General features: G+C 46.6%; 1 long non-coding RNA gene across 1 annotated transcript; it reads left to right on the forward strand.

Annotated features, from left to right (window-relative positions):
• Nucleotides 1–3,146: 3,146 nt before the first annotated feature.
• LOC111943415 (uncharacterized) lies at nt 3,147–9,307 on the forward strand. The gene is made up of 4 exons (XR_015285118.1): nt 3,147–3,423; nt 4,223–4,346; nt 4,558–4,681; nt 7,672–9,307. It is a non-coding gene; the product is annotated as an uncharacterized LOC111943415 (long non-coding RNA).
• The last annotated feature ends 307 nt before the right edge of the window (nt 9,308–9,614 follow it).

The following is a 9,614-nucleotide window of genomic DNA, read 5'->3' on the forward strand; positions in this document are numbered from 1 at the left end:
AATGAATGGGAGCAGTTTGTGCTCCTTTTTATCCCTTGATGGCCAGCATATGACATGAAGCTGACAATGGGTAAAGCAGCCAGGGAAGAAAAGGTCTGAGCACAGCACAGAGCTGATGCTGTGGGAGGGATCTGTCACTGGATATCACTTTGTGTTCCTCAACTGATTTCTGATAAAATTCCCATAACTTCCTAGCTGAAGTTCACATGCTACCCACAGAAAATGAGGGGAATTAACCTTTCTGGTGATAATCTGCTCTCATGGCATTCTCTAGTCGAATGTCTGCTCCTCTTGGAGTTTGGGCTTGCAGCCAGGAGTGAGCCAACATTTCATTTCCTCCTCACCCCTTCGTCTACAGGCTGTGACCAGGAGCAGGATGCCCCTTGGTCTATGGCAGAACTGAGAGCAACAAACATGAACCACCAGAAAGAGGGGTGCTATAAAGCTGCTGATGAACTGTCTTTTTCTTCATTAGTAATTCTTCTCTTTGGCATCAGCAGAAATAGCAAAATTAAAGCCCGAAGAGAGAAGCCTCCAGAAAGTTCTCTTCAATTTAAGCACAGGGCAATTAGGCAGAATTTGAAACTTCTTTTTCCCCTTCAGAAAGTAAAAATTAAGTCATTAAGATGACACTCTCCAGTACTTACAGTTCAAACATGCTGCTTTATCTGAAAATTTAAAAGCATTGAAGTCTGTCTTGGACAAACAGTCCCGTGGGACAGTTCTGTTTAAACAAACAACTGCACCTCCAGTAGCTTTGATAAATGACTGAAAAGAGAAAAGCAGCTAGCATCTCTTGGTGAGCAAAGTTCAGGGACTATACAAAAGAAAAAGCAAAAGCTAGGGAAGAGGCCTGTGGGAAACAAGTTGGACAGATTCTGTAATCTGGCCACTTGCCAGGACCTTCTAGAGATGCGAGTGCCATTTCTGTTTGTTGTTATCTTGTATGTAAGTTTTGCTCCACAACACACAGCTAGGATCCAGTAGGATCCTTGCCCAGGTCAAAAATGCAGTAAGGTTCAGAGGATAAAGATTTATTGCTGTAATCAAAATATCTGAGCCCATTTGGTTGCCTGGACAATGAAGAAATTCTAGAAGGGAAAAATTGGTTGTTATTTAAGAGACTACACCAATCTCCCCTCTTGTGTAGGAAAGAAATTGAAGATGTATCTCCACAAAATTATTTATGTATGTAACCTTTCACTGATGCCTGCACCTGGGTCTGCTTTTCCGTCTCCAAACAGGCTCTGGGGATTGATGGAAAAGAGCAGATCTGTTCTGCTAAGTCTATTGTATCTTGGGTGCAAGATACACATTGCAGTGGTTGGTATTTGTGCTGGTTGCTTAGTGTTAGCTACACTGTCTGTTTGCTTGGGGCAATGACGTGCTGCCCCCACGCAGCTGCCCGTGTGCATTGGAAATATTCACCTCCTTGGCCTCTCTAAGGCCAGGAAAGTTCCTTGTGTGAGCTCAGCAGCATCCGCTGCATCCTGTCTTGTCCACACCTACCTTTTCTCATCCTGAGATCCTTCTGCCAGAATCTCTGATGATTGTTTTTGTTGAGGTTTCTGAGTTTGCTACTAAAGAACTTGAATTTTGTTGGCAATTCTGACCCTGGCAAAGGGGACATAAGTGAGTTGTTGTTACTCTCTCTGCTCCAGGTCACAGTTTGCTCTGGAGTATCTCTCAGCCAGCGCCTGGAAACTCGCTCCTAGCCCAAAATGCTTCTGCCTTCCTGCAGTAGGGACAATCCTCCTGCTCAAAGCAGAAGTCTGGGATGGAGGAGACAGGGATGTGACCAGCCATGAGGAGAGAGAAGTTGAGAACCCCTGAGGGACCATGTGGAAAGGCTTGTAAGCTGGGCATGGGTCAGCAGCAGCCAAATTGGGTAAGGCTTGGAACACAGGGTCCTCACAAGCCGTATGCTCTGCCTGCATATGCCCTTTCTTTGCTGCTGTTGCTGAACTCCTCAGCACAGGGGATGGAGCAGGTTTGCATTTCCAGTGTACATGTCTGGGTGGTGCACACTTCTCTGGGGAGGGGCTGGAGCAGGGCATATCCCTCTGCAGCCTTTCATGCAGCCTCCTGGCTGTGGGCTGCTCTGCCTCCCCACAGCCCTGCAAGAGGGGAGCAGGGGTGCTCTCGGGAGTGAGAGCTGTTTTTGCTGGGTGGTGCTGTGCTTGCTAAAGAGCCTTCCTTCCCTCTGTTGCCATGCTGCCTTCCTCCTCTCCATGGAATTGTACAGCAGAGGATAATGATGTGATGGTCACCTGTGACAACAGGGTGTCTGAGGACTCCTGGTGTGCCCCATGGCCCAGTGGTGGAATTCCTTACTCCAGTGTCTAAAGATGGGAAAAATGTGACTGGGTGTTGCAAGCCACTATGGCCTTCCCTGAGTCAACTGCTTTTCCTCCTGCCCTAATTTGGGGATTTGTTTTGTTCCTAGCTTTAAAGGAACCCATCCAATCTGATACCATCATCATAGCCACGCTTGGGGGAGAGACAAATTTCCATTACAACTTCTCGCTCTCAATGGATGTTTTGCAGGTCACCCGGCAGCAGAGAAATGGAACTTCCTTCCAGCCACATGGGCTGAGGCTGACAGGGTCATTTCAGAAGAAGGTACTTTTCACTAGAGGCTCAAAGGCTTCAGCTGTCACCCTCCAAAATCTCACACTCGAGGCTGACTTATTACAAATGCATTTTCAATGTGTTCCATCATGGCTCCTTCAGCATAGAGATATGCCTCAACATCCAAAATAAGTTTTCCACTAACTCCTTCTCTCTTCCTGGAATGCAGTCTGGGTCTGATGTGCTCAGGAGGTGGAGATGTCATTACACTATCCAGCACATGGAGATTTTCCATGCAGCAGCATGTCCCTGGTGGATAGTGTCCAGACTGTCATACTGGAATTATTACCTAACCAACTGTCCTTTTAACTGGACAATATATGACGGGAATATTAACCTATTTGCCATATAAAACTTGTAGAATTGCTGTACCATGTGTAGTTTTTGCCATATTGTATACCTGAAAGCTTTCAAGTAAAGATTTGCTTTTATATTCACTCTTTTTTTTTTTTTTTTTAAGATCTGTTCTATTATCTAGGCAACACTTTCCTCAGGGGAAGTGAAGGCAAGTAAGCCAGCAGATGCTTTTGGATAAAAACCTTGTACAGAGAGAGAAAGCCACCTAGCTTTGACTGTAAACTCACCACAACATGTAAAAAGCACCTTCTCTTTTTGCTGCCAGCAATTTCTGAGCTCACAGTGCAATTCCATTCCCTCCTGCCCACTGAGGATCTCCTCACTGCAGTGAGAACTCTGCTCAGCAACAGGAAAGTGTGTTCCCAAGATCACATAGCTGGATGACAGAGACCTCAAATACAGCACATCCAAATCACCAAAGGAACAGTAACAGTGGTAAGCACTTAACTGTCTCTGCCAACCACCTCCATGCCTTGTTCTGCCTCTCCCACCACCCACAAGGAAGGAAAATGAAGGCACTTCACCTGGAAAAAGGAAGGGAAAGTAGGCTGCAGTTGTATGGAGATGTGTAACATGTAGTGGGGAGCACTTAGGGAAGGATGTGCAATTGTGAAAGGGCAGGTTGTACTTATGTAGGTCTTGCTAAACAACTTGCTGTGAGATCAGATCTCATGCTAGATTAAGATTTCAGGATTACAAACCCTCCAGAAGACTCCCCCCTGTGGTATCTGTGTGTAGTGGATTTGTGCATATATAGATGGAATAAATACGTACATTTGTGCATATTTACACAGTATGTCTACATTTCCATGTAATGATTTATGTAGAGCAGCAGTACACACAGCTGGGGTATACCAGCAGAGCAGGCTGCTGGCAGATAAATGGTGGGGAAAAACATTTCACATAGAATATCTTGCAGGAGGTTATGTAGGAAAGATGGGACACTTGTGATAAAGTTTCTTTCAACAGAAAGAGAACAACAAGTAGATCAAGAGTAAAACTTCTGGGGTTTGATACCCCTGACACCAGGGAAGTGTGAGACATCAGTATTTATTTAAAAACATAAAATAATGCTTCACCTTTGTCAGAGTTATATTGTTACACTGTGCCTTTCTCTCCTTCAAGAGCACAAAATGCTGAAGGTTGCACTTTCAGTCCCAGCCCCTGAAAGAGGACAGCAGAAACATTGGCATCACTTCATGCTCTGTGTGAGCTTACTGGTTTCTTTTTGTAGATGTTCAGAAGAGTACAGTCATCATCACATCAATATTAACATCACATCAATATTAACAGCTGTGTTGTTCTTAACCAGTCTTGATATATTCCGTCATGAGACTAAATAACAGAAAAAGGAACAGGTAAGAATCATTTCCCTTTCCTTGCAAAGGAGGTGCCTTGCTCCTGTTCACCTTACAATTTGCCTTTCTCTTTCTTCTTGGTATGTTTATATATCTGTTCTGGAAAACCATCCAGCTAGTAACAGCATCTTTAAAACACCACAGTTCTCTCTAGATGACAAGGGGTATACTAAGCATCCTGTGACTAATTGATGGTGTGTTTTTTCCCCAGGCAGAAGACACAGTGTACCCAAAACTCCTGCAAAGGAGACAGGCTTTTACAGCAAGACCTAGGTGAGAGAGCCTCTGTGAGCCTGCACACACTGGAAGATCAGCACATCACTTATCAAAACGAGGTAACACAAACATCCAAGGCTTGTAATGGTTACTGACATTCTCCATTAGGGGTCTCTGTTTGTCCTGCCATGTCTCTGCTGCATGGGACAGTCACACTGGGTAGACGACACCGCATGTGCCCCATATGCCCCTCTGGCAACGATCAGGAAAAAACACTTAATGTTTTGCACCTCTGCCCTGGAGGGTGCAGCAGAAAAGTTAGTCAAAGTTACTTACCTGCAAAGGCATGGAAGAGGCACTGAAAATGTCCAGGAGGGCAGATGACATGTTCCTTCTGGACAAGGCCAGGGAGCCCTGCAGAGCTTGGGTGCTGTAAAGACCAGCCTCACACAGAAATTTCCCCACCAGGGTGGGGAAACTGCCCTCCTCCTCCTGGTGCAGACTCAAAGGTGCTTTGGAGGGTTGCTGGCATCCACAGACACAACCAGTAATCGGTCACAGTTGGGAATCCCCTCCCCTGGACACTTTGCTCTGACCTTCCATGTGTTCCCTCTTTTCCCTGCAAGCTTCTGGTGCTCCTGTGCTGTAACTGGGAACCTGTTGTTGACACTGTTGTTCACACTGGCCAAATGCCAGGCACCCACAAAAGTCATTTTCTCACCCTCTCCTGCTATAGTTGGGCAGAGGCAAGGGAAAAAATATAATGAAGGTCTCATGAGTTGAGATAAGGACTGGGAGAAAACAGGGCAAAACAGGTTCAAGTTAAAAAGTATAAGGTAAATTTATTATTAACAGAGTCAGAGGAGGATAATGAGAAGTGAAATATGTAGGAGAAGAGATTACAGGTGACCTCAGCCCTGGTAAGTCACAGCTATATCCAATAAAAATAAGTGTGATTAAAGGGTGGGTTGGTTGGTCAGAGGAGGAAGAGGAATGATCCTGAGGAATGAGATACTGAAGGAATGATCCAGAAGGACTGAGAAAAATGAGAGAGAGAATGAATTACTGCTGTCTGGTCAGTCTGGGTCTGCAGTTAGAGCCTCCTGTTGGAATCTGCAGTCAAAGTCTAGCTAGGTAAAGCCCTGCAGTCAGAGGCTGGGAGGGAAACCTACAGCGGGAGCTTGCTGTAGCCAGTCAGTAAATAGTTGGAGTCAGATGGCTGAACTGTGAAGAGGAATAAACCAGGACCCTTTTCATGATGTGATAAACAAGTCTGTGTCTTGGTTCATTTCTACTCTCTAATGAGAGGGCTGCTACAACAAAATAAACTTTTAAAACATCTTTCCCCCCCAGCCCCTCCCTCTTTCCCTGACAGCACAGGGAAACAGGACTGGGGGGTTTTGGTCAGTTCGTCACCTAAGATCTTTTTCTGTTCACTCAGGGAGCTATGCCATGGGGTTCCTACCACAGCAGACAGTTCTCTGTGAACTTCTCCATCGTGGTTCCAATCTCAAAAGCAATCTGCCTAAACTGTTGCAACATGAGTCCCTCCCATGAGCAATCTTCCCAAAACTGATACGACATGGGTCAGTCGTCCATGGGGTGCAGTCCTCTAAGGACAGGCTGCTCTAATTTGGCAGCAAAGGCTCTCTGTCTCTGGAAGCAAGAGCCCTCTCTCTCCATTTGGTCTCCCCCTGGATCACAGCTTTCCTTGGCATCAACTGGATCACAGCTTTCCTTGGCATCCACCTGCTCCAGCATGAGCACTTTCCCCATGGACAGCGAGCGGATCTCTGCATCCCCTGTGGACCTCATGGGCCGCAGGGGGACAGTTTGTTTCACCATGATCCTCACCACAGCCTGCTGAGGAATTTTGGCTCTGACACTTGGAGCACCTCCTCTCCCTCTTTATTTCCCACTGACCTTAGTGCTACCATGATGTTTACTCTTACATGTCCTCACTTCCTCCTCTGCTCTGACTAGAAGAAAAACTGCTGCTCACAGGTACCATTGTCAACAAGTTCCCCCAATTCAAAGATTCCTATGGGATCCCTCAGCACTGAGAGTTAATCTCTCCCTCTAACTCTCCGTGCTGGAGAGTCACTCGCCACATTTTCACTGCCGGCCATGCGGTCCCACCTCCACCGCTTGGGCAGTGGCAGCCACCACGGCATTGACGCTGTTTAACGCCTCTCCTCATGCAGGGTGCTGGGAAGGAGAAGCTGCTGCTGCTGCCCCTGCCCTTCTGCCTGCAGCACAGCTGGCCAGGGACAGCCAGGCAGGCAAGGCTCGCTGTGGGCTGCACCGAGATGGCAGCAGCCATGGCAGCACATTGCCAGGATGGCCACAGTGGCAGCACCTCACCACTCCTGGAAAAAACTGCACATGTGATGTTTTGATTTTCTTCTTAAATATGTCATCAGAGAGAAGTTACCAACCCCTCCAATTGGGCCAGCAGCACTGCAGGACTTCAGGACCTCTGACCAACAAACCAATAAGATTTTGCAGAAGCCATTTATTGTTTACTTTATACACTTATTTATACATTCTCTAACTACTGTTCATGCAATCATGCATTTTTCATTGGTACCCCTATCCTGTCCACGCACTCTGCATGCACCCCTCAGGGCACAGGACTGGTTACAGTCCAGGTGTTCAACTGCCCTCTGTTATCTGGCTCTTGTGGTCTTGTTTTCTTGCTTTTCAACCTTTTCTTTTTTATTTTTAGAACAGCTTATGTCTCAGCAACCTTGAGAAATACCAGAGGGCCTGATAAGAAACACTACAGAGTTTCTATGGCCCAAGCAGCAGTTCAGATTATTATATATATTATTACATATATAATATTCAGAATATTATATATATTATTATATATTCAGTGTTATTATACAGCATGTCCATCTTCAGAGACATCAGAGATTGGCTCTGTCAGACGTGGTGGAAGCTTCTAGCAGCTTCTCACAAAAGCCACTTCTGTGGTCCTCCCTCACCACCAAAAACCAGGCTGTGCCACATCAACACAGAACCCTCTTGTCCACTCATCACTTCTCTCTGCCAGGTCATGTAAAGCTCTCTAGTGAACCATACCATTCTCCTGGGTCTCTTGCAGACGCAGACACCAGGCTCCATGTTTCACAAAAGGCTGAAGAGAAACCTGTGATCAAGAAAAGTTGGAGGCACCTGTTTTCAGAGGAAGGAGAGAACCTGAACAGCAGCTTCCAAAGTGAGTTGAAGAGTGGACCTGCTAGATTATCCATCAAGGAGCTTGGCTGCTCTCCCATGAAGGAGGACGGAGAGGCAATGGCAGGTGAGGGAGCCCAAGTGGCACCCCATCCCAGCAGAGGAAGGAGAGACACCAGCCATCTCCACAAGCCCAGAGCACAGTGGCCCACAGGCTGGTCAGGAGCCCACACTAAGGTGTCAGGAAGGAGCAGCTTGCCCAGCCCCTCCTAGGGCTGTCCCAGGAAATCCTAAGCTCTAGGGTTTATGTGGGAAACTCATCCAGAGGAATTCATCACCTTTTGAACTCAGGGCATCACTGCCGAAGGGCTATGGGCACATGATGACATGCAAATGAAGTACATTTGGGGATTGCACCAGACTCTTATGGGACTTCTAAGGGAGGAGACAAAGGTGAGAAAGGGAGGAATCAAAGGAATCCGGGAATAAAAAGCCTGGGAAAATGGATGGATGAAGGAATAAAAGAGTCTAGTTTCATTTATGCAGGTGGCTGATCACTACATTTGTCTGGACTGGCCCAGTGCTCTGTCACTACAGTCTGTCCTGTCTTCTCATTAAACTCCATTTCTAGCTCTTCTCCTGGGTGAGTGGCACCTCAACTGGTGTGCCCCTGTGTAGGGGAGCATGTCTGCAGCTGGGCCAGAACCAGAGGCCCTGTGTGCCCGGGTGCCAGCAGCTGGGGAGACCTGAGTGAGAGAGGCCAAGTGCCAGCCACCAGCCCAGACCAGAGTCAGAGCCTGTGTGGCTCCTGCGGCGAGCACAGGTGAGCCTGCGAGGGCCACCGGCGGTCGAGCCAGACCAGCTGATGAGTAGGGAATGTCCCAGGATGCTCTTTGATGTCTCACAAGCAATCAGGCAGAAGGATCTGTGCTGTGGATGGACCAAGACCAACAGAACTAGGCCAGGATTGGTATTTGGGGGGAAAAAACCTGTTTTTTCAAGGCCTTGATCTGGGAAAGCTCCCCTCCAGCTCTGTGTGTCGTTACACAAGGTGTTTCAGAGATGTGCTCCCAATGTATTTGCAAAGGCTCCTCTGACAGCTTCTGTGGTGGTGCAGCCTCAGCATAGAGTGCTGCCTGTGATAAACACCTAGCGAAAAGGAATTATATCTCATTTAACCAAGAATCTTGAAGTGCCTTGAACTGTGTAAGGAGTTGTCCCCTAAGGAATTTATGTGGGTGTTTTTGTACTTTGTTTTTATTTAAATCTGTGTTTAACTTAGTGTCAGTAGAACAAGATTAAAAATCCAAGAAAGCTAAGAAATAGCTGACCTTGAACCTGCAGGAAATAACTCCAGAGAACTATACACCTCAGAAAACTAAATTAATAGAGGTTTGTTTGGCTACAGAACAAATTCAATAGAGAACAGTTTAGGTAAGAGGAATTCTGGGTTATCTTTAACTAAAAGTAGATGTAGTGCCTTAGCAGTGACTTAGTACAGTAAGATAAAAACCTGGGGGTCAGCAGACATGAATTATGTATGTGCTGGGAGCTGCCAGCATGCAAGGGTCATCCAGAGGGCAGACAATAATTGAGACCCTCTGATGAACTAACAAAGCCCCCTAATCAAAATAATGGCAGGTGAAGGATACTATACAGCAGCCCTGCTCCACACCAAGCCAACATTAGAGAAGATACCTTGGATGTAATGGCTGGTCAGACTCTGGGAGGGGCTGTAAGGAAATCCTAAGTGTGACAATGTATTTAAACCCTAGGGAACCGTGTCTCATGGGACCTGTTCATGGCAAAAAATTCCCAGCATGTCTCCAGCACTATAATAAAGAAATGCCCTATATAATAGAAGTTTTCTGT

This window comes from Cyanistes caeruleus, chromosome 3, assembly GCF_971803275.1.
Source record: "Cyanistes caeruleus chromosome 3, bCyaCae1.hap1.1, whole genome shotgun sequence".
NCBI lineage: Eukaryota > Metazoa > Chordata > Aves > Passeriformes > Paridae > Cyanistes > Cyanistes caeruleus.